The following is a 25,705-nucleotide window of genomic DNA, read 5'->3' as shown; positions in this document are numbered from 1 at the left end:
GGGAGCGAATGATGGGGTGGAATGTTGGGGCAGAGTGAGAGATACAGATTCTGGTGAGACTGAGAGTCATGCACAAAAATTACTGGGCTGTGGTGAAGGGAGAACAAAACTAAATCAGGTTCCTGCTGGTGGACAGGAAGCCAAAATGAAGAAGAATGGTGCGTAGCTGGGCAGTGTAATTAGGCCCCTAAGTGCTGTGTCTTCTGATAGTAATTATGAACAGAAACCAAATAATAGTTACTAATAACATGGAGGTGACCAATCCTTGAGAGCTGAGGCAGAGAGAAGGAAAGATGGCATTATGCCTTGTCTCTGGTTCCTTGAGTTTCCCAGGCTGGTTTGTGACCAATCTTGGGTGAAATCATAACTAAGTCATTTCTGCTAAGGTGATCAGCTTTCGTGGGGTCCTTTCTCTGCACTCTGTCCAATGATAAAGCCCACTGGTTTATGCCTCCTGGAAAACAGTTATTCCAAAGCAGTATAAGTGAAGCATTGATGAAACAGCCATGAAGAACATGTTTCCACATGGCCTCGCACCACCTTTTCAAAGTGCTGTAAAACTTTTTTCACCCAAAAATCAGTAACAGAAAAGGATTGGGATCAAATCCCGTACAGAGGTAGTGTAAGAAAAAAGAGAATAAGGAGCAGAATAGCATGTCTTCAGACAATAAAATCAAGTTGGAAAAGACAGGTCCACAAAACAGATCAAAACTGTAACCTATTATTTCAAAGTAGGCTAAAAGACGTTAGGAAAAACAATGCGAAAGATGAAAGAACATGGATCGAGGAGGGAATGGGAAGTTATTGTTTAGTGGCTATAGAGTCTCTGTTTGGGATGGTGAAAAAGTTCTGGAAATGGTAAATGCTGATAAATGCCACCTATGGGTGTTTGGTTTTAGTTGATCTTCTTCCATGAAAGGGTTTGGAGAGATTCAGAAACTATGCTGCTGCCTCCATCTTTCTGATGTCCTGCTCAATCTTTTGACATAATTATTTTGAATTTGCACAGTGGTGATGGTTGCACAGCATTGTGAATGTATTTAATGTCACTGAATTGTATACTTGAAAATGGTTGAAATAATAAATTTTGTTTTATGTATATTTTACCATAATAAAAAAAAGATGAAAGAACAGCATAAACCAGAATTAGGTAAGATGATAGAACTCAAGACAGAATTCAAAATAAAAGAAAAAAGTTTCAGAAGTGAGGACTAAATTTAAAATAATACAAGAGTGGGGACTTCCCTGGTTGTCCAGTGGTTAAGAATCCACCTTGCAATGCAGGGGATGCAGGTTCGGTCCCTGGTTGGGGAACTGAGATCCCACATGCTGCAGGGCAACTAAGCCCGCACGCCGCAACTACTGAGCCCACGTGCTCTGGAGCCCACGCGCCACAACTGGAGAGCCCACGAGCCGCAAGGAAGAGCCCACGCACTGCAACAAAGAGCCCACGTGCTGCAACTAATACCCGACACCTCCAAAAATAAATAAGTTAATTAATTAAATAAATTAAATAAAATAATACGAGTGAATGAACATAATGGATAATGCCTTAAGAGAAACAAACAAGAAGAGGAAAAAATTTTTTTAAATCTAAAAGAAGATAAAAAGAATTTTAGAGAAATGGCAAACATAACAGATAGGCAAAAAAGAGTCAGGACAGCTCTGAAAAGAGTAAATACGTATAAGGGGCTTTCCTGGTGGTGCAGTGGTTAAGAACCCTCCTGCCAATGCAGGGGATATGGGTTCGATCCCTGGCCCAGGAAGATCCCACATGCCGTGGAGAAGCTAAGCCCGTGAGACACAACTACTGAGCCTGTGTGCCACAACTACTGAAGCCCACGCGCCTAGAGCCCGTGCTCGGCAACACGAGGAGCCACCGCAATGAGAAGCCCGCTTGCCGCAACTAGAGAAAGCCTGCGCACAGCAACAAAGACCCAAAGCAGCCAAAAATAAATAAATAAATACATTTATATATATATATATATATATATATATATATATATATATGTATAAGAATCTGTTATACCATAAAAGTGACATTTCAAATCAGTGGGACAGATTAGTCAGTAAATTGTGATACATAAATGTTGGGGTATAAATATTTCTCTGGAAGGATCCACAGCACGGCCAAAGCAGATGTCTCTGAGGAGGGAAATGTGTGGCTGGGGAACGTGGGGAAAAGGGTCACTTTTCATTGAATACCCTTGTGTACCTTTTCTAGTGTTCTGTCATGTGAATCTATTACCTGTGAAGTTTGCCTGAGTTCAAACCCCAGTTCCCCCAATTGCTAGCTCTTAATCTTGGGCAAACTCTTCACACTCTCCAAGCCTCTTTATCTGTGAAGTAAGGTCAGTAACTTAGCCTGGTGCTGCCTGGCACAGAATAAACTCTCAAAAAATGGACATTATTAGTGAAAAAAGCCCAAATGCCCATCAGTGGATGAATGGATTTTTAAAATGTGGTGTATATGTGAAATATTATACAGCCATAAAAAGGAATGAAGTACTAACACATGCTACAACATGGACGAACTTGAAAACATTATGCTAAGTGAAAGAAGCCAGAGACAGCGGTCACATTTGTATTATTTCATGAAATGTCCAGAAAAGGCAAAAACCATAGCGACAGAAAGCAAATTAATGGTTGCCAGGACTGAAGGAAGAGGGGATGAAGAGTGCCTGCTGATGCTTAAGGGGGCTTCTTTTTGGGGTGATGAAAACGTGATGGGTTAGATGCCGGTGATGGTTGCATAGGCTTGTGGATGTACTAAATGACACTGAATTTGCAGTTTCAGAAGGTGAATTTTATGGCATGTGAATGACATCTCAAAAAAATAATTTTGAAAATGAAAATTGCCCGTTTTCCCATAGTCACTATCCACTGTCTCCATCTCTCCCTTCTCCCCACTGCATTCCTTTTCACGCCCACCCCTGCCGCTCTCTCCCATCGTCACTCCCTCGAGCTGCCCCACGAGGCCTCCCAGGGAGCCTCTGAACCCCTGGGCGCCTGCGTCCTGTGGCTGTTGGAGCTGCTGCCCAGTGCGCGTGCCCCCACCACTCTCACCCGTGAGAGTGGACGCTTCCGTCGGATTTTTTCTCATGCGTTTCAGTTGATGGTGATGTTTACAAAAGGCGGCACGTGCCCTGCTCAATGGAGGAAGCCCCTCAAGTTAATATTTAGGCGCGTGCAGAAGTTTGATCTCGTCCACCAGTAACCTCAGGATGCTGTGCTCTGAAAGCCAGGTTGGCCGCCTACGGGCATCTGCAAATACAGAGGACTTCAGAGGCATTTGGGCCTCAAGTTGAGTCCTTGTACCTCCACATGGGATGTGACCTCAGCCCTTTGCTGCACCTCTGTAAGTGAAGTGGCACAGGAATACCGGCCTTGCCCGTCGTTGCCAAGGTTAACTGAATAGTGCATTCGCTCCCCTCGTGCTTAGGTGTTGAGTACATCGTGATTTACATACCAGGCCCTATTCGTGGGCCTCCTGATGCAGCAGTTCCCTTGGCTCTGCCCCTGTCGTCAGCTGCCCCTAGGATAACTCTGAGCCCTAGCCACTTCTCTGGTAGATTTCCCTATTCCCCCACTATAATCACACCTGAATAGGGCAACTCAAACCTTTCAGAGATGTGTCGTGAACCTCTTGTTTTCTGAAATACCTATCTGGTGGTTGTGAGACTTAAGGCCAACCTCCCCGAGAGACTTTGTTTCTATTTCTCCTAGTAAACCTAGACTCATCTCCTGTCACCTTCAACTCTACTCCAATTGTGTTCTTTCAACCCAGACCTCTGACCCTGCTTTTTACTTCTGCCATTTCATCCTCACTCCTGCTTCCTTTCCTAAATCCATACATCTCTTTTGGCCTTCCTAGACCTGGGCCAAGTTCCTTCCTCTTTCCTCAGTTTTTACCCCTTTCCTTCATTCTCCCATCCAACTTTCAGGCCTTCCTTTCTCACGCCCCAGTTAGCAGCATCTCAAAATTCGAAAGGTTTATTACTCATCTATTAATGGTATTCCATTCACTTATTCAGTTCTATACCTATCTTACCTATGTATGGAAGAACCGCTGGTAGCCAAAGTGGCACCAAGAATCCTAGCAGCTGTCACCTGACGTATCCGTAGTAGTCAGCAATTTCCATTTCTTTGTCCCTCTCAGTGAAAAATTGTAGCTTCCCCGAAGAGGTGTATCTGGCAGCATTCTCCCGTTGTTGAGCCCGCCTCTTCATGGCCTCTCGCTCTGGCCTCTGCTCTTGTTCGATGGGCTTTGACATGACTCGCTCAGGCACATTGGGTTCCCTCCATGGAATTCGTTGCTTGCTGAAGTCTTGGCATAGAAGTTGGGTTTGGAGCTTGGGTGGGGACTGGCGCTTAGTCACAGCAGGGGGAACAGGCTCGCGCTGGAGAGAAGCGCCAGATGAAGTTTTGTAGGGTGCAGGCCTAGGAGCAGCAGACTGAGGGGACACTAGGCTGGGTATGGTTGGTCCAAGCCGGTTGGGTTGGGTTGGCCACAGTTGGCTGAGCTGGTTTGGCAGGACCTGGCAGAGAGGCAGGAGCTGGCTGGGATGAATTGACTGCAGCAGGTTGAGCTGAGTCAGTAGAACCAGGCTGGGCACGGTAAGCCACAGCAGGCCGATGTGAGGCCAGAGACTGTGGCCTCTGAGGAGCGGGTCGAGCTTGAGGCTTGTCCCAGGCAGAAAAAGGCAGAGGTATCAACTTGACCGTCTCAGGAGGAGGCAGCTCATACTGGAATGGAGATGGACACTCTGTTTCAGCACTGCTGTCTGGTTTCTGGGCTTCGACTTGAGTTTTCTCAGCACTCTTACCCTCACGTGGGGTATGCCGCCATGGCTGGATAGCTGGGGGTGGCTGGGGGTCTTTGGGGTTGCTTGAATTTCCCAAGACCCGACAGGAAGAGAGCCCAGTTTTCTTATCATCCTTCTTCCCCAGCGCATGAAGAACCTTCACAGACTCCAGCATGCGCACGCCAAGGGAGGTTCGAGGCTTTTGAAAGCTCAGTTTGGTGTTTCTTTCGCTTCGTCTCGGGAATAGTTGGCTTCTCTTCTGCCTTGACTTTGTTCCCTGACTGCTTGTTCTCTTCAGCCTTGTTTCTTCCTCTGGTCCTTTTGGTCTTTTCCTGCCCATGGCTCTCAGTTTTGCTGATCTTTCTGGATGCAGCTTTCTGAGGTTTGCCTTTAGAGTGCTTGGCCGTGTTCACAGGAGCCCTGTCACTGACTGCAGCGTTGCATATAACCACTTCTCCCCCTAACAGGCACTCTGGATTCTTTGGCTGGATTTTGGCCTTGGGAGCACCACTGATAGGCTCAGAGGCTTTCTGTTTGTTCTTCCTGGGTTGATCAGAGGGAACCTTTATGACACTTGGCTTTTCCTGCACCTGATTCACCTTAAAGGCTCTGGTATCTTTGGCTTTGATCCCGTTGGAACCTTGGGATTGATCAAGATCTTTCCAAGAACTAAAGAGCTGGGGAAGGTGAATATCCTCCGCCAGTGTAGTAATGTCTGCAAAACCACTGCTAGATTCGATCCCATTTTCAAGCGTCCCTAGGTCCTCACGACTCAGGCTGTTCTTTCCCAGATCAGCATTTTCAGATCCAGGCTGCTTCTCTTGGCCGAGGGGATCGGTGTAGGCCAGCGGCTGGTGAATATCAGGGATTTCTAAAGGGAGTAGTGGAGGATCTTGGTTTTCTTTTGGGATGTGTTAGGCATCCAGAATCTTTGAAAGCTTGGTTTTAATATCATCCACGTTCTTACTCTCTATTTGTCCCTGGCTTGGAGCTGGAGACAGGGCCAGGAGACGACTGGCACTCTGGGCTGGAGCTGTCACTGAAATGTCCCCAAGTTCAGGTGTTGGGTTACTCTTAAGTATCTGAATATTTCTGCTACTTCAGGGCTTGGGGAGTTCTTGAGTTTGTGTCACACAAAATGTCTGGCTTGGAGGTTGCAATCCCAGGGAATTTTTCATCACCTGGGAAGTCTCCATCACTACAAAGAAATCAAGGTAAAAGTCAGTCCCTGGTAAGTGAGATGCTCCCGCTAAACTCCAACACAGCAATCATGTACCGTTCAAGGTACATGATTGCTGTGTTGGTGTTTAGGGGCAGGATGGGCGAGGCATTTCTAGTAACTCTTCTTAAGGATCATGGACAATGCCCTATGCTACGAGATAAGCGGTGACTGTTGTAATTCTTACTGGTGATCATTTCATGTCACTGATTCTTGGCTTTCTTTGTATTTCATAGGATTGTTATAAGTCCAATACAAAATGAGTCTTATTTTTAAAAAACTGAAGTGTTTTACAAAGCCTAGCATTCTCATGTAGAGTCCTTCCAATTCTCCCCACTTTCCTGAGAGGCTAAGAACACTTCACACCATGAACTAAGAGAGGGAGTAGAGCCCTTTCTGATGAAATATAGAAACAAAGACAGAGTCTTAGCCTGCTTGCTCTGGACAGGATCTCGGACCACAAGGTCTTATATCCTGGTATAAATGAAGGAAGTGAGGACAGTTCAACTGGCACTCTCATAACAAGAGTTCTGAAACACCTTCCAAAGAGACTATAGCAGTAGATCAGGGAAGGGAGTGCTACAGTGTGGTAGTACAGGAGGAATGCTCGGCTACAGCAGTGAAAAATGTGGTACCTATTGGTGTGCTCTCGGGGTTCTTGTACATGTAGCATAGATGACCTTTACAGTGTCCCTCCCACCTTCCCACCTGCATTAGGTGTACTGTTTTTTTTTTTTAATTTGTTTATTTTTTGAACTTATTTATTTTATGTATTAGTTTTTTTGGCTGCACTGGGTCTTCATTGCTGTGCACGGGCTTTCTCTAGTTGCGGCTAGCGGGGGCTACTCTTGGTTGCGGTGTGCGGGTGTCTCATTGCGGTGGCTTCTCTTGTTGCGGAGTATGGGCTCTAGGCGCGTGGGCTTCAGTAGTTGTGGCTCACGGGCTCTAGAATGCAGGCTCCGTAGCTGTGGCACATGCGCTTAGTTGCTGCACGGCATGTGGGATCTTCCCTGACTAGGCCTCGAACCCGTGTCCCCTGCCTTGGCAGGCCGATTCTTAACCACGGCGCCACCAGGGAAGCCCTAGGTGTTCTTATATAGAGTCTAAAAACAGAGAGCACTGAGCCAATGTAGTGCTTATTAAAGGCTCAGGATCTACATTCTACCTGTCTGTACACCCCTTCCCAGCTGTAGATGTGACCCCATTTTTGAATGCTGACCTCATTCTTCAACTTTCTTGCTGTTTGTGGGGCTTGCCCTTTGGCATTTTCTTAAAAGCTAAACATAAACTTACCATATGACCCAGCAATTCCAATCCTACGTATATATGCAAAAGAAATGAAAACATATGTCCACAGAAAAACTTTTACAAAAATGTTCATAGCAGCATGATTCACGTTATCCGAAAAAGAAAAAAAATGAAACAATCCAAATGTCCAACAACTGGCAACGGGATAAACAAAATGTGGTAGAGCTATACAATGGAATACTAACCAGCAATAAAAAGGAGTACTGGTACACACTATAACAAGGATGAATCTTGAAAACATCATGCTAAGAAGCTAGATGCAAAGACTAGATATTATATAATTCTATTTACGTGAAATGTGCAGAAAAGGAAAAAGGCAGATTGGAGGTTGTCTGGGGCTGGGAATGTGGATTGATTGCAAACAGGTATAAGGGACTTTTCTGGGTAACAGAAGTGTTCTAAAACTGGATTGTGGTGATGATTGCACAGCTCTGTAAATTTACTAAAAATAATTGAATTGTATACTTAAAATGGATGTATTTTATGGTATGTAAATTAAACTTCTATAAAGTGTTTTAAAAATCTCTGTAAAGATATGCAAGAACAAGTCACACTGAGTAGCTCTGGAAAAGAAAGATGGGTGCCTGGGAAACGGGAGAGGGAAGACACTTTATCAAATACTCCTTTATATATTTTTAATTTTGTACCATGTATTATCAGTTTAAGACATGAGAATAAACAAAACAAAAACTTACAAGGAAGAGTGTGGCAATAAAGGTTTAATGGCTTTGGTGAGTTCAATAGGAGTAAAACATATGTAAGGCCATAGAAATGTTCTAGCTTACAGAAAGGAAGATGATAGATCCTCTGTCACCATCTGAAGCACAACATGCTTAGTTCAAAGGGACATGCTTAAAAACAGGATGTCAACAAATAGACCCAGAAGCTGTCAACTTAGGAAAGGGGAGTAGAAAGGATGACCTGTGAGAAATGGTTCAAAGAGTGAAGACCTGAGGGGAAATACTTCAGGGAAGGAAGTGGGGACCTGAGAGGTAGAAGATTAGGTCTCTTTTGTGCCTTCAGAGAGCAGAACTGGAAGCAGAGCCAGGAAATCTAGTACAGGCAGATTTTGGATCTTTTTAAGTTTTAAAACCTTTGCCAGCTGGAGCCTTAGACAAATGAAACAAGTTGCCAATGAGCGGCAAGTGAGTGGTGGAGCTGTTGAAGCAGAGGCTGGAGCACCCTGTGGAGCAGAGGCCGCGGGAGTGTTGACGGTCCCTTCCGAGAACGAGTCTGAGAACCTCTGGCACTTCCAGAGGACATGGTATGCACCGCTGGGTGTAAAGCACACACGTTTACATCGGATTAAATGAGGAGCCTTGGTGTGTGTGTTTCTGCTTCTAGTTTCAATCTTTCTGATTAAGTTCATTCCTGCCTATAAAACGGTAAACATTTAAAAATAGAAAATAGTCTAAAAATAAATTCTTTCTCAACAAAATGTATCTAGTTAGCCCTCTAGGATGGTGAAAATCAAAAGGACAGACGACAACAAGTGTTTTCAAGGATGTGGAGAAATGGGAACCTTCACACATTGCTGCTAGGAATGCAAAATGGTAACAATACTTTGCGTAACAGTCTGGTAGTTCCTCAAATGGTTAAATATAGAGTTAACCGTATTATCCAGAGTATATCCATTCGTCGGCATATGCCCAAAAGAAATGTAAAATACGTCCACACAAAAACTTGTACATGGATGTTCACAGCAGCTTTGTTAATAGTAGCCAAGCAGTGGAAGAAATGCAAATGTCCAGTAACTGATGAATAGATAAGTGAAATATGAGCATTCATACAGTGGAATATGATTTGGTCATAAAAAGGAATGAATACATGCTACAATGTAGATGAACTCTGAAAATATTAAGTGAAAGAAGCCAGTCACAAAAGATCACATGTTGTATGATTCCATTTACATGAAATGTCCAGAATAATGAAATCTATAGAGACAGAAAGCAGATTAGTAACCACAGCCGGGGCAGGGGCTGGGGCAGCGGTGGGAGATTGGGAGAAATGAGTGACTGCTAATGTACATAGTGTGCTTATGGTACGTGTTGAAAATGTCTTAAAATTAAATTGGGGTGATGGTTGCACAACTCGGTGAATACACTAAAACACACTTAACTGTACGCTTTAAATAGGTGACTTTTATGGTATGTTAAGGATCTCAAGAAAGCTATAACAATGTGTTTATTCATGTACGCAAACTGAAATACATGTCGATTATGAAGCCTTATTTGGAGAAAAAAGCTTCTCGGGCTCTCAGTTCTTACATCTTCTGTTACTGAATCAGGGGTACAAGAACAATGGAAGGTGACCAACAGCGTCATTTCCATTTAACAGTGGACAGTCCGAACAAAAATGTGGGCGCTGGGTATTGTACGTTTGGTGCAGCGCTACACACACTATGGCTAGCGCTAAGTGCAAACCGTCAGAACCGTGCCGTCACGCTAATTTGGCCTCCACAGATTGAATCAGTAACCACAATTCACAGGTCTGCACTGTGTGTGACAATTTGTGCTGAGGACCCACCATGGGCTAGAACATAGAATTGTTGCTGAATTCATTTACAGATGCTGTCGGTAAACCACAACAATCCACTTTCCTTAGTCCGTGGGAGAGTCTCAGGCATTTCCTCTAATGATCTCATCATCCCTGAGCGCCTGGATGTGAATCAACCCACTCTGTTCTCTGCAACTGGGCTTACACATAAAGATTGAAGTGACTACAAGTCAACTCACATTATCAGCTACCATGATTTAAGCTTTCTGTTGCAGAGCGTCTTGAAAGGAGATACACACTGGCTGGCTTCTTCTGTTATAATTTCTATTATTGTGAGAGTAAACTCACCTGTTAATGCCTTATTACAACTGGGGGAAAAGTAACTGCCACCATCTCAGAGATGTTTCAGGCTTTTTGTAGTACTTTTTAGTTTAATTAAAATCTAGGTGAAATTCATTCCCGCATTCCCGTGTTCATTGATCAGACAAACCATCATAGAGACCCGGGGGGGGGGGGGAGAAAGCTTTTCAATTAAATAATGACTTCTTAGATGGAAACTGAACTTAGGAAAACATCTCTAATATAGGAAAAAGGCTGTATTTTCTTACATCACCGTATACAGCTATTCTTCATGTATGAAGATTGTTATTGCCGACCTGCTGCCAGCAAGGTGCCTGCCGAAAGATGCTTTTCTTTCAGAAAAATGGGTTTATGCTAATTTACTTATAACCACTAAAGTTTAGGACCAGAGATACACATTGATAAGACAGAGTCAAAATTAGAAATACAGTCGATGGCACCAAAAGACAGTCTTTTCTTGTGAAAAGTTTTTAGCTATGCACAGTTCAAACTGGCAACTGGCGTTTCAGTACCAAAACTTACTAGCTTGTCTGCCCCCAAAATAACATTTTGACGTAGATTTAATTCTGAAAGGCAAGATTAGAACTTCTAAAAGCAGGAACTAAGGTGATAACTGTCTATTAGTCACCATCAGAAAATCAGAACTGGTCAATTATTTCTGCAAGTGTGGTAGATGATAACTCTAATATATCCTCCCCCTCAAATCAAAAATGCATTGCGCCTGCAGAATGGTCCTCAGAAAATTTCTTTTCATACATGAATGAGTAAAGATTGCAGAGACATAACGAATCTGAATAATGCCAAAATTCAAAGTATGGCCATGAGACTGTAGAGTTAAAATGTAATGGAAGTACTTGTCATTAGAACCGAGGTCAAGAAACTAACAGGATGGTAAGGTTCCCAGATAGTGGCTGGGTTTGGGGTAGAAAAGAAAGAAAATCAAGAGCTAAAGTCCTCAATTAATATACAGGAAAAACTGGAAGGTTAGCAAATGATCATTAAAATCTTGTAGAGGGTGGTAGAGCTAGATGACTTAAGTCCCAAAGGATTTTCTATCAGGTTTGAAAAATTATGGTCTGGAAGTGACCCTCTCACTCTCTTTTCTTCTCTGCATTCTCTGAAATCTTTCCTCTTAGCTTTAGTATTTGTGAGGATTATGATCACCTTTTTTACATGGATGGCTCTAAAATCTTTATTCCACTCATGACATACTCATGAGGTCATACGTAGCTATGTTTTTAGATATTTTCACTTGGATGTTTTGATCTAACTTCAACTTTAATCAATAAAACTCCTTCATATTTCAGTCAGAATTAGTTTCCTCTTCCAATCTCTCCATTTTGATAAGGTGTTTGCATAGTATTTTAGTTGCTTTGGGTAGAAATTTCCAAAGAACCACGGCTATTAATTACCAAGTCCAAGTGACGAGAGTCCAGCTTAGTTTCTTCTCATAAATTAATTTATGAGTATCACTTTCTTACTTAAAAATCTCTACTGACAATTAGCTAAACATTTGGCAATAAAATTATATCTAGACACACAAAATAAATTCCATGTGGATTAAGTGTTTAAATGCATTGCCCTCCACCCTAAATAAGTATTAAAAAAAAAAAAAAAGGAGAATACTTTTTTATAATCTTGCGGTTGGGGACATCTTTCTTAGCATGGAAAAAAGAAAGAAGTTGAGTACACAACAATGCTATTACACTATTAATGCAATATAAATAATGCTCAAGAATTAATAAGAAAAATTCTTCAGAGAAAAATGGGCATGTAAATTATATCCTTCAGAGGATATAAGCAGCTAATTCTCAAAACAGGAAATGTAAAGAGCAATCTCTGAAACCTAATATTTAAAAAATGCAACTTAAAGCAATGAGTTTTTTCACACATTAGATTAGCAAATATTTAAAAGACTGATACTACCCATAGTTGGCAAAGGAATGAAGAAACACATCCTCTCATACTTTTGGTGGGCACATATATTTGTACAAAATTCCTGGAGGGCACATAGTTAGAGGTGGGGAGGTCTACAGATTACTGACAGTCTTTTAAATTTCTATTATTAATGATCTACTTAGGATTTAAAACTTCTTGGTCAATTCTGTTCATTTATATTTTCTTAGAAAATCACCCATCTAATTTAGGTTTTAAAATATATCAGCCTAGGGCTTCCCTGGTGGCGCAGTGGTTGAGAATCTGCCTGCCAATGCAGGGGACACGGGTTCGAGCCCTGGTCTGGGAGGATCCCACATGCCGCAGAGCAACTAGGCCCGTGAGCCACAACTACTGAGCCTGCGCGTCTGGAGCCTGTGCCTCGCAACAAGAGAGGCCGCGACAGTGAAAAGCCCGCGCACTGCGACGAAGAGTGGCCCCCGCTTGCCCCAACTAGAGAAAGCCCTCGCGTAGAAACGAAGACCCAACACAGCCAAAAAAATAAAATAAATAAATAAATAAAATCCAGCCATTCATATTTAAAAAAAAAAAAAAAAGGAAAAAAAAATATATATCAGCCTAAAGTTGCATACAGTAATCTTTTTTAAAAAAACACTTCTTTGACTGTGGTTATACCCTTCCATACTATTAGTGTTGATCCTTTTCCTCATGGTCAGAATAACCAGAGATTTGGTCTGTTTTTTTTTTTCAAAGAACCAGATCTTGGTTAAATCGATCAATTCTGGGGACTCATTTATAGAATGCTTATTTCAATTATTTCCTAGTTGAGTTTGTTGAACTAAAATATCATTGAAGGCTATACATTTTCCTCTCAATATAGATTTAGTCACATCCCGTAAGTTTTGGATATGTGCTTTTACTGTCATTAATGAAAAAAATTCTATAATCTCAATTTTTAGTTGTCCTATAGCCCAGAAGTTTAGAATGTTTTAAAATGTTTATTTAAGGAAAAAGTTATAGTTGTTAAATTCCAACCTTATTGTACTGTGGTTAGAGAATATAAGCTTAGTTAGAAATGTTCTACTTTGCGGATTTATCAACATTTTGCCTAAATGTACAGTTAATTTTTGTAAATACTCCGTGGGCATTTGGAACAACTGTGGATGCTGTGTTTTGGGAATAAAGTTTTCTATAGATACTTTAAATCAAACTTCTTAATATTGCTATTCAAATCTTCCATATCTTTTATCTGTTATATGTCAAAATCTGATAAAAACAATGAAAATATCCCATTCTTGTACTTTTGTCACGTTGTATATTGTAATTATGTCTGGATGAACATATGAATGCACTCTGGTTGAAAGCACAGCAGTAATTTTGGAAGTGTCTGAAAGACTCTTTCTTCCCTTGGAAATTACAGAGTGGAGATAGGGTAGATTCTCAAGACAAGTAACATTTAATTAAAAATGACCCAAAAACCCTACCTTTCCATGGTATGGAAACTTGTATTTCTAATCCGGAAAAACTATAAATTATTGGCAGAAAGGTGGAAGTATAGGAATTTTCATGCATTGCAGGGAGGAATATAGACTGGAAATTAATTTGGTACTAATGTAGAAAATTAAGTATACATATAGCTTATGATCCAAGATTTCCACTTGTGGGTCTGTGCAACAAAGGTAGTCTCACAAGGTCCATAAGGCAATGTGGACAAGGATGTGCACTGCTGGTGTTTTGCCTTGTTGGGAATTGACGGCGACCTGGGTGTCCATTACAGGGAAAGTGCATAGGTAAATTGGTAGATGCACTCCATGGAGTACTATGCAGTGATCAGAAACCTGAATTAGATGTATGTATAGCAATGTGATGAATCTTAAAAATACAAGCTTAGTGAAAATAACAAAAATAATGACATACCTTTTATATAAGTTGAAAATACATGACAACACAGAATACATATTTTGTAAGAACTCTTGTAAGCCAAAAGATATTTACATAACATGGCCAGTTCCGATGGGAGGACAGGAATGAGGATGGGATCTGGGAATGAAATTTTAAAAAGAGAGGCCATGAACCTAGGAGTATACTTAACTCAACTCTTGGCAGCTGAAGTTAAAAAAAATTTTTTAACTTTATCTTGGCATAGAAACTGCGTACTAATTCTATGCTTTCGCTCTGCTTCTAGAAGGATTTGTTATGACTAGATTGGAGGTTCAAATAGGTACTTTAGGCAGAAACTAGAACACAATGAAAACTTGAGAATTCTCTCTTCCAGCTCATAACTAACGTTTTATGTTTGATCAGTCTGGCTGAGGTCACTTTTTAATTAATGTCACAAAGAAATTTTTATGGTTTCATATTAGAAAAGATGTGCTGCTTGTTTAAAAAAATACATGAAAAATTAAAAAGAAAAAATGTATAATCCCATAATCTTAAAATAATCTGCTAATATTTAATTTTGATCCAGTCATATAAATACATGTAAATATTATATCTTGCTTTTTACCTCTTAGCATATAATGAAATTTATCCTTGGGTTCCAAGATACTGCTTTGGACTGTTGTTTCTCTCCATATATGTGTGATTGTGAAGAGTGATACGAAATTAGCCTGTTTTATAAAAATGTAAGAAACACTGGTAAACATTTAATTAAATATTACTAAAGCTCTCATTTTATTCTCTCATGGAGGTCTCTTTGTTTGGTAGTTAGTTTGTGTTGTTCATTTGCCCCACTGCTGAAAACGTGGGCAACTGGAAATAATGAGAGGTCAAAAATACAGAGAAATTATTCATCTTCAGCTTTTTCTCCGTAAACAAAAACTGATAAATATGGCTTCTTTTGTACTGACAGTAGTAAACTATCCCTTTTCTTTGATCCCAGTATACACCCAGACATTGAGAGAAAAAGATGGGAAAGGGAGGGGGGGAAAGAAAGAAAAAACAGGGAGAGAGAGAAAGAGCACAGAGACAAACACAAGCAAGAACATGAGAGAAGGAGAGGAGAAAAGGAGTAAGCAGAAGAACAAGAGAGATACACAGCAGAGACAGTGAGACAAGAGACAGCATGGGGTGGGGTGGAGGAGAGCACAAGTGCACAGAATGCGGGTGCACAGAGGCAGAGAGAAAGAACACAGAAGCAGACAGGGTGCAAAGACACTGTAATAAGAGAAAAGCATGAACTATAGAGCCTGGGGACAGCCTGCATAGACACAGCAGAGAGAGGCACAGAAAGAATGAGTCAAAGAAAGAGTAGGTGTAATCAAAGGAAGAAGGGAAGAACAAGCAGGCAGTTGCACTTATTCCCTTATATTCACTCTTAACCCCTCAAATGTACATGTCCTGGGTACACATGTTCAGGGAAAAAAAGCATTAGCATATCTAAGGAAACCTGGGTTAAAGATAAGATAGGCAGTTCAAAAAAGAAGAAATACGGTCGATCAACACACAAAAGAAACTAAAAACTCCGTGTGATTAAAGAAATGTGGATCAGGATAGATACCATATTTCTGGCCTATGTGGCAAGTATTAACAAGAATGCTGTTGGCAGGTATTGACCAAAATATTATTGCACATTACTGGTGAACAAATAATTGAATCAACATTTCAGAAGGACAATTTAGTAGTGTGGCTTAAACATTTTTAATGTGCCTACTTGGTAACCCAGAAATTCCATGTTTAGAAATGTTTCTCAAGGAAATTGAAAAATTCAGAAAGATGTAACAAGACTACCCATCGAAGTGCGGATTATGATAAAGAAAATTTCCAAAAAAACTTAAATATCTGTCATTTGGAACTAACTAACTATTATATTTATACAATGGAACCCATAAAGCTATTAACAATGACTACATAAATCTTTATTTACTGCATAGAAAGATGTCTATGATATACTAAGTGCAGAGCTTCAAAACAATATACATAGTATGATTTCATTTTTTTGGACTGTTGTTTCTCTCCATATATGAACATGATTGTGAAGACTGGTATGAAATCGGCCTGTTTTATAAAAGTGTAAGAAACACTGGTAAACATTTAATTAAACATTAAAAAAGCTCTCATTTTATGCTCTCATGGAGTTCTTCATTTGATATTTAGCTTCATTAGATTGCAGACCTAATAAAATAGATCCAAGATAGGCAGTAGGTATGAGAATCATAAAATATAAACCTGGAAGCTTATCTGTAATGTTAATCACGACTATTTCAGGATGGTGAGAATTATGGGTGATTTCCAAGGTCTTTATATTTTATATATTATCTAAACTCTTTATATTTAGTTATCTTTTTACTTTTACACTCAAAAGTAATAAAACATCTTTTTTGACAAAAGTATTTAGTAATAAAGAGAAGAGAGAGATGTAAAGTGGTAGAAGCATCAACCACAGGCAAGCCCTCCACTCCCCAGTCTATGATAAGGAGAGACATAAGCATGGTTCTAGCTGAGAGGAAGGAGCCTACAGAAAAGGAAGAAATCGAATATAAAAGAGAGAGAGAAAACAAAACTGAGAAAACAGATAATGGATTTTAGAAAATATGACAGCACAGAGACCTTAATGAACCTTTTCTTTCATAACTGAGAGACACAAACAAAAAACGACGAGGGAAGGGAGTGCTACAGTGTGGTAGTACAGGGGGAATGCTCGGCTACAGCAGTGAAAAATGTGGTACCTATTGGTGTGCTCTCGGGGTTCTTGTACATGTAGCATAGATGACCTTTACAGTGTCCCTCCCACCTTCCCACCTGCATTAGGTGTTCTGTTTTTTTGTTTGTTTTTTTTTTTTAATTTACGTTTATTGATTGATTGATTGATTGAACTTATTTATTCTACGTATTTATTTTTTTGGCTGCACTGGGTCCTCATTGGTGTGCACGGGCTTTCTCTAGTTGCGGCTAGCGGGATCTACTCTTGGTTGCGGTGTGCGGGCTTCTCATCGCGGTGGCCTCTCTTGTTGCGGAGCATGGGCTGTAGGCGCGTGGGCTTCGGTAGTTGCGGCTCACGGGCTCTGGAATGCAGGCTCAGTCGTTGTGGCACATGCGCTTAGTTGCTGCACGGCATGTGGGATCTTCGCAGACCGGGGCTCGAAGCCGTGTCCCCTGCATTGGCAGGCGCCACCAGGGAAGCCCTAGCTGTTCTTATATAGAGTCTAAAAACAGAGAGCACTGAGAGAAGGTAGTGGTTATTAAAGGCTCAGGATCTAAATTCTACCTGTCTCTACACCCCTTCCCAGCTGTCGATTTGACCCCGTTTGTGAATGCCGACCTCATTCTTCAACTTTCTCTGCCGTTTGTATACTCACCTTGAAAACTTGTTTCTGTGATGCGTTGAGCAGACACAGGGTGGCAGATTGCAGAGGTGGAAGCTGGTGGTCGGATATTTGCGGGCTGAATCTCCTTCAGTCCCATTCCCATTTCTGGTTGCGCAGAGGCCCTACTTCCTGTGTATGACGCGGAGCCATAGGATTGCGGGCAGGAGCCAAGTTCTCCATACAGTGAAGACCCCAGTGTGCCTTGGTTATAGTAATATACCTGGCTTCCTTCCTGGTAGGGAAGTGACAGGCGGCTATGCCCCTGATTTGTTCGTGGGCCTCCTGATACAGCAGTTCCCTTGGCTCTGGCCCTGTCGTCAGCTGCCCCTAGGAGGACTCTGAGCCCTAGCCACTTCTCTGGTAGATTTGCCTATTCCCCCACTATAATCACACCTGAATAAGGCAACTCAAACCTTTCAGAGATGTGTCGTGAACCTCTTGTTTTCTGAAATACCTATCTGGTGGTTGTGAGACTTAAGGCCAACCTCCCCGAGAGACTTTGTTTCTATTTCTCCTAGTAAACCTAGACTCATCTCCTGTCACCTTCAACTCTACTCCAATTGTGTTCTTTCAACCCAGACCCCTGACCCTGCTTTTTACTTCTGCCATTTCATCCTCACTCCTGCTTCCTTTCCTAAATCCATACGTCTCTTTTGGCCTTCCTAGCCCTGGGCCAAGTTCCTTCCTCTTTCCTCAGTTTTTACCCCTTTCCTTCATTCTCCCATCCAACTTTCAGTCCTTCCTTTCTCACGCCCCAGTTAGCAGCATCTCAAAGTTCGAAAGGTTTATTACTCATCTATTAATTCTATTCCATTTACTTATTCGGTTCTATACCTATCTTACCTATGTATGGAAGAACCGCTGGTAGCCAAGGTGGCAGCAAGAATCCTAGCAGCTGTCACCTGACGTATCCGTAGTAGTCAGCAATTTCCATTTCTTTGTCCCTCTGGGTGAAAAATTGCAGCTTCCCCGAAGAGGTGTATCTGGCAGCATTCTCCCGTTGTTGTTGAGCCCGCCTCTTCATGGCCTCTCGCTCTGGCCTCTGCTCTTGTTCGATGGGCTTTGACATGACTGGCTCAGGCACGTTGGGTTCCCTCCATGGAACTCGTTGCTTGCTGAAGTCTTGGAGTAGAAGTTGGGTTTGGAGCTTGGGTGGGGACTGGCGCTTAGTCACAGCAGGGGGAACAGGCTCGCGCTGGAGAGAAGCGCCAGATGAAGTTTTGTAGGGTGCAGGCCTAGGAGCAGCAGGCTGAGGGACACGAGGCTGGGTATGGTTGGTCCAAGCCGGTTGGGTTGGGTTGGCCACAGTTGGCTGAGCTGGTTTGGCGGGACCTGGCAAAGAGGCAGGAGCTGGCTGGGATGAATTGACTGCAGCAGGTTGAGCTGAGTCAGTAGGACCAGGCTGGGCACGGTAAGCCACAGCAGGCCGATGTGAGGCCAGAGACTGTGGCCTCCGAGGAGCGGGTCGAGCTTGAGGCTTGTCCCAGGCAGAAAAAGGCAGAGGTATCAACTTGACCTTCCCAGGAGGAGGCCGCTCACACTGGGATGGAGATGGACACTCTGTTTCAGCACTGCTGTCTGGTTTCTGGGCTTGGACTTGCGTTTTCTCAGGCCTCTTACCCTCACGTGGGGTATGCCGCCGTGGCTGGATCGCTGGGGGTGGCTGGGGGTCTTTGGGGTTGCTTGAATTTCCCAAGAGCCGACAGGAAGAGAGCCCAGTTTTCGTCTCATTCTTCTTCCCCAGCGCATGAAGAACCTTCACAGACTCCAGCATGCGCACGCCAAGGGAGGTTCGAGGCTTTTGAAAGCTCTCTTGGCGAAGCTCAGTTTGGTGTTCCTTTCGCTTCGTGTTGGGGATTGCTGGCTTGTCTTCTGCCTTGACTTTGTTCCCTGACTGCTTGTTCTCTTCAGCCTTGTTTCTTCCTCTGGTCCTTTTGGTCTTTTCCTGCCCATGGCTCTCAGTTTTGCTGATCTTTCCGGATGCAGCTTTCTGAGGTTTGCCTTGAGAGTGCTTGGCCGTGTTCGCAGGAGCCCTGTCACTGACTGCAGCAGTGCATATAACCGCTTCTCCCCCTAACAGGCACTCTGGATCCTTTGGCTGGATTTTGGCCTTGGGAGCACCACCGATAGGCTCAGAGGCTTTCTGTTTGTTCTTCCTGGGTTGATCAGAGGGAACCTTTACGACACTTGGCTTTTCCTGCACCTGATTCACCTTAATGGCTCTGGTGTCTTCAGCTTTGATCACGTTGGGACCTTGGGATCGATCAAGATCTTTCCAAGAATTAAAGAGCTGGGGAAGGTGAATATCCTCCGCCAGTGTAGTAATGTCTGCAAGACCACTGCTAGGTTCAGTCCCATTTTCAAGTGTCCCTAGGTCCTGACGACTCAGGCTGTTCTCTCCCAGATCAGCATTTTCAGAACCAGGCTGCTCCTCTTGGCTGAGGGGATCGGTGCAGACCAGCGGCTGGGGAATATCAGGGATTCCCAAAGGGAGTAGTGGAGGATCTTGGTTTTCTATTGGGATCTGGTAGGCCTCCAGAGGCTTTGACAGCTTGGTTTTGATATCCTCCACGTTCTTACTCTCTGTTTGTCCCTGGCTTGGAGCTGGAGGCAGGGCCAGGAGACGCCTGGCACTCTGGACTGGAGCTGTCACTGAAATGTCCCCAAGTTCAGATGGTGGGTTACTCTCAAGTATGTGACTGTTTCTGCTACTGCAGGACTTGGGGAGTTCTTGAGTTTGTGTCACACAAAACGTCTGGCTTGGAGGTTGCAATCCCAGGGAATTTTTCATCACCAGGGAAGTCTCCATCACTACAAAGGGATCAAGGGAGAAGTCAGTCCCTGGTAAATGAGATGCTCCCCCTAAACACCAACACAGCAGTCATGTACCTTTCAAGGGGTTCAGGGGCAAGATGGGCAAGGCATTTCTACTAACTCTTCTTAAGGATCATGGACAGTGCCCTATGCTACGAGGTAAGCGGTGACTGTTGTAATGCTTAACTGGTGATCATTTCATGTCACTGATCCTTGGCTCTCTTTGTATCTCATAGGACTGTTGTAAGTCCAATACAAAATGAGTCTTCTTTTTAAACAACTGAAATGTTTTACAAAGCCTAGCATTCTCATATAGAGTCCTTTCAATTCTCCCCACTTTCCCGAGAGGCTAAGAACACTTCACACCATGAACTAGGAGAGGGGGTAGAGCCCTTTCTGATGAAATACAGAAACAAAGACAGAGTCTTAGCCTGCTTGCTCTCTGGACAGGATCTCGGACCACAAGGTCTTAAATCCTGGTATAAATGACGGAAGTGAGGACACTTCAACTGGCACTCTCATAACAAGAGTTCTGAGACACCTTCCAAAGAGACTGTAGCAGTAGACGAGGGAAGGGAGTGCTACAGTGTGGTAGTACAGGGGGAATGCTCGGCTACAGCAGTGAAAAATGTGGTACCTATTGGTGTGCTCTCGGGGTTCTTGTACATGTAGCATAGATGACCTTTACAGTGTCCCTGCCACCTTCCCACCTGCATTAGGTGTTCTTTTTGTTTTTTTGTTTTTTTTAATTTACGTTTATTTATTGATTGATTGTTTGAACTTATTTATTCTACGTATTTATTTTTTTGGCTGCACAGGGTCTTCATTGCTGTGCACGGGCTTTCTCTAGTTGCGGCTAGCGGGGTCTACTCTTGGTTGCGGTGTGCGGGCTTCTCTTGTTGCGGAGCATGCGCTCTAGGCGTGTGGGCTTCGGTAGTTGCGGCTCACGGGCTCTAGAATGCAGGCTCAGTCGTTGTGGCACATGGGCTTAGTTGCTCCACGGCATGTGGGATCTTCCCAGACCAGGGCTCGAACCCGTGTCCCCCGCATTGCATTGGCAGGCGGATTCTTAACCACGGCGCCACCAGGGAAGCCCTAGGTGTTCTTATATAGAGTCTAAAAACAGAGGGCACTGAGCGAAGGTAGTGGTTACTGAAGGCTCAGGATCTAAATTCTACCTGTCTCTACACCCCTTCCCAGCTGTCGATTTGACCCCATTTGTGAATGCCGACCTCATTCTTCAACTTTCTCTGCCGTTTGTATACTCACCTTGAAAACTTGTTTCTGTGATGCGTTGAGCAGACACAGGGTGGCAGATTGCAGAGGTGGAAGCTGGTGGTCGGATATTTGTGGGCTGAATCTCCTTCAGTCCCATTCCCATTTCTGGTTGCGCAGAGGCCCTACTTCCTGTGTATGACGCGGAGCCATAGGATTGCGGGCAGGAGCCAAGTTCTCCATACAGTGAAGACCCCAGTGTGCCTTGGTTATAGTAATATACCTGGCTTCCTTCCTGGTAGGGAAGTGACAGGCGGCTATGCCCCTGATTTGGAATCTGAGATGGTGCTCCCTGAGCAAGCCTGGCAGAAAGTGATGGATATAGAGGGACCATGTTATTGGCGTCTGAAGTTTTATCATACTGGGCTGCCATAAACATGGAGGAAGCAGCTGGGTGCCGGTCAGTGAGTGCCAGAGTAAAGTCTCCGAGTGAAGAGGAATTCTTTTCAGTGCTTCCTGTGATGTCCCACTCAAGAACACCTGGATAGGAAGGAGCTGAAGTGGAGATCTGGCTGTGGTCAGTAACTCCAGATAACATAGTCGTGCTGGAATGTTGGTAAAGGTAGGCACTACCCATGAGTGTCTGGAAAGAGGTACCGGTAGCCGATGCCGAACTGACGGCAGGGGCAGAGACTCTGGAGAAGTTGCAGACACTTCGTGTTAGGGAAGTTGCATTGCTCACCACAGGAAGACAATGCTGCAGAGAATTTAGAGTTCCAAGTAGAGATGGATTTTGGAAATTTTCTGTAAGAACAAGAGGGTCATGAAAAACTCAGGGAGGTTGAGAAATTCTCACTACGTTTGAGGAACAGCATTATCTTAAGGTTCTTGCTCTCAGGACACCTCTACTATCGACCCTTCCTGAGAAACCCAAAATCAGACAGTTAATGATGGCTGTAAGGACTGAGCAGTTTTCCACTCTTCTGTATTAACTGCCTGTGCTCCCATCTTGGGCACAGATGGGCAGAAGAGCCAAGTGGTATGGTTCAGACATTGTTCTCTAGGCTGGAAGCAACCTTCTCCCTGCCCTGTCTTTCCCTTCAGCCTGCACTCGTATTGACTTCTATGCTATTTCCTAGACTGGAAGCATTTTAGAACTAGGAGGCCCTTAGAGAACTTTCTCTTTTTTCAGTCTCATTTCACGAGTAAGGAAACTGAGGCTCAGAGAGGTCGGGTTGACTTGTTCAGGTTCTCTCATTATGTTAGTGTCATTACCAGGTTTCAGAACCTAAGTATCCTGACTTCCTTGCCAGGACTCCACTCTGAGCATGATAGTGCCAGAAAGCAGGAGAAATAGAACTTATAATATAAGCATTTTTTTTGTCCATTAGAAAACAGTACGGCCATTACCATTGTCATCTTCAGTGTCTCCCTTTGCTTGTGCAGTTCCCACGCTATTACCTAGAGTTGACGTATAGCTCAGTCCAACTGGTGAACTGAAAGAGTCATGTTTGCCCTCTTCAAGCCTGGTTTCTCATCCTACCTCAAAATGATTACCCGAAAGTGGATTTCTTAAGTGCTTTTGGAAAGAGAAAAGTTATCTGATTACTTCAGATTACTCATCTATAAAGTGGTTATAACACCACCACCAATAATAATAGCAGTAATAATTAATAGATGAATAAGCTGATCTATTGCGTATGATTTATATGGAGGAAGATACAATAAGTTCTAGAAAGACAAAGAAAAATCATGAAAAACATGTTACGTAACGAAAAAGAAATCCATAGATATTAATGAAAACTGGGGTATGTGGGCAAGTATCAAAGCCTAATGAATTTACTAACAAATGACATTCTGTACCATACATGCAATATTATGAAAGTGAATTTTGCCCACTCTATTTTAGTGAATACTATTAACCAAAAAACACGATGGAGGTGATAGAGGTGAATGAATTCCTAGCCAATGCATACAGACAGAGACGATAAATCAGTAAAAAATGCACAACAAGCAACAGAATGCAACAAATGTGAATGTATAGGTAGCCACAACATATATAGACAAGTATTTCAATGAAAACCGGTACAAAGCAGACAGCAAAATAGTAAGTGTAAAAGAGTTTCATTATTGTGCTCATTCATATTTTTACCCAGCAAGTAACAGGTATTAAGCCTAGGAGAAATATATCTTTCCATGAATATAACTCATATAATAAGCAGAAAGGAAGCTTAAAAAGTATCAAGAAGGTTTTTGTATTTATCCTAGAACTTAGAATCATCTTCCACATCCAAGAAGATGACATCCCAAGACCTCAAAAAACCATCATCCCTAGAATCCAATTAAAAAAGATTTTCAAATGTAAGAAAATCCAAAGGACTCCACAACATTGTTTTAGATAAACGTGGATGTTTGTGTTTTCTTTTTTTCTTTTGCCGCGCCGCGTGGCCCTGGCCGTGAAAGCACCGAGTCCTAAGCGCTGGACCGCCAGGGAATTCCCTAAATGGGGAATTAGAGATGTGGGGGCTTGACTTTTTCTTTTTCTTCTCCGGTAGCTAAGATCTACAAGCGAACGATGGCTGTTGATCAATGTGCTCTCTGTGTTAGGAAGGAAATAACTGTAAAAATTGAAAAGCAACCTTGCCTTAGAAGCTACATATCACACAAAGGAAATAGTCCTTCTGATTCAATGTAGAAGATATCATTTAAAATGTTTAATTGGTCAAATGTCTACCTAGTTTAAAAATTAGAAAGAATAGAACACTGAAAAGCAGCCCCCTAGATAACCACTTTGGTTTCTGGTTTCTAGGAAGCATCATTTCTAAAACATACTTCTAAAATGTTTCTATTCCAAACTGTCAAGTGCCAGCTGTATTCAGAGAGGCAATAAAAGAAAGAAAACGGAGTATGACTTTTCTGATAGGCTGCCCTTCCTGGTGATCCCCTGTTCTGGCCTTACTTTCCTTCTTAGTCTGTTAATGTAAGGATTTGCTACCATCAGCTTTGTTTTGCCCTGCTCTGAGCAGATTTCCCTCTGTGCTGTTTCTGCTTTAATTTAAAATCTTTGGCTCCCATCAACATTCCATGGCAAACTGCCTCTTTCTTGAGAGCTCCTCTATGCTTTCCCTCTTCATTCTTATATTTTTTTCCCATCTCTTGGTTCCTGTTGGCCTGTGCTAATGAAAACAATCCTAAACTTGCTTACGTTTGACTCTGTGCCTCCCTATATAGCCCAGTACTCTCCATCCTCTCTCCCTATTCTCTCTTTTCAACTAGTCGAAATACTAGTGGAGGGAGACCATTGGAGATGAAACATCTTGGTATATATCGCTAGTTTTCTGTGTCACCTGGCTTTTCTATGTTTCTGTTGAAACACTCTTTTGAGAAGTCTCTGATTTCATTTTCTACATGGGTACCCTTTAAGGCTCAATATTGGAAAAGAAGGGGATCAGAGTGATCAACCCAATGTGGTATCCTAACGTAACAGATAAGGAAAGCAGCAGGCTTTGTGAGGCAGTCAGTGATTTGTCCAAAGTCACACAGACAGTAAACGTCAAAGTCAAAACTGAAATTAGGTCTCCAGACTTGTAGTTCAATACTTTCCCTCATTACTCCACGCTATTTTGAATCTCCTCCTCAATTTAGGGGCACAAGAAATCGAACGCAAAACTTTCCAAAGTTTCTTTTCTTACCTGACATGGTCAGAGAAGAGGAGACATCAACTGCAGGTACAAGGGATGAGGAGACAACACTAGAGGATGTCTGAGTGGCTGCAGCTGAACGGCGCACGTGTCCAGTACAAAGGTCACTGGTTACTGGTCCAAACGGCTCCACGGAAACCCCAAGACCTCTACCAAGTGGTAGTAGGTTTGGTAGGAGAGTGATGTCACAAAGCAGGCAGTTGAAAGGTATGAGCTAGCCAATAGGGAGGTCCGATCCCCAACAGGAGGGCGGGCTTGGGTGAAGAGAGCGTAGGAGAGCTAAAACAACCCCTCAATTTCTGAGCTCTGGGGAGGAAATCCTAGAAGACAGATTTACCTCCCCCAGGCTCTTCCATTAGGGAAATCATTGCAACATTTCTTACAGACGTTCATTAATATAATTAACTAACAGTTACTTATATTCTACAGAGTATTCTATTTTATGTATCATATACTTAGAGCTATATAGATCTTATTTAACTAGTATCCTTAGGAAGGAAAGAGCCATGTAGTTTGAACTATTACAGTTGTAACTTGGTTAAAGAGCAGGGTGAAGTTTGTTGAGTGTACCCTGTGGAGAATGTT

At 42.7% G+C, this 25,705-nt stretch overlaps 1 long non-coding RNA gene and 1 pseudogene across 5 annotated transcripts in view; one reads left to right on the top strand and one right to left on the bottom strand.

Moving 5' to 3' along the window:
• Window positions 1–25,705, top strand: part of LOC309653733 — a 258,278-nt gene that overhangs the window by 1,322 nt on the left and 231,251 nt on the right. The window lies entirely within an intron of this gene.
• LOC309653729 (uncharacterized protein C2orf78-like) lies at window positions 167–25,199 on the bottom strand (annotated as a pseudogene). Its single transcript has 4 exons — window positions 25,112–25,199; window positions 21,474–22,223; window positions 19,896–20,201; window positions 167–5,697 (listed from the first exon to the last, which is right to left on the bottom strand). The product of its transcript is annotated as an uncharacterized protein C2orf78-like (transcript).

The sequence above is a fragment of the Balaenoptera physalus genome (assembly GCF_965194825.1).
Source record: "Balaenoptera physalus genome assembly, contig: HAP1_SCAFFOLD_1059, whole genome shotgun sequence".
Taxonomy (NCBI): Eukaryota; Metazoa; Chordata; class Mammalia; order Artiodactyla; family Balaenopteridae; genus Balaenoptera; species Balaenoptera physalus.
This window is presented reverse-complemented; position numbering and strand designations above follow the sequence as displayed.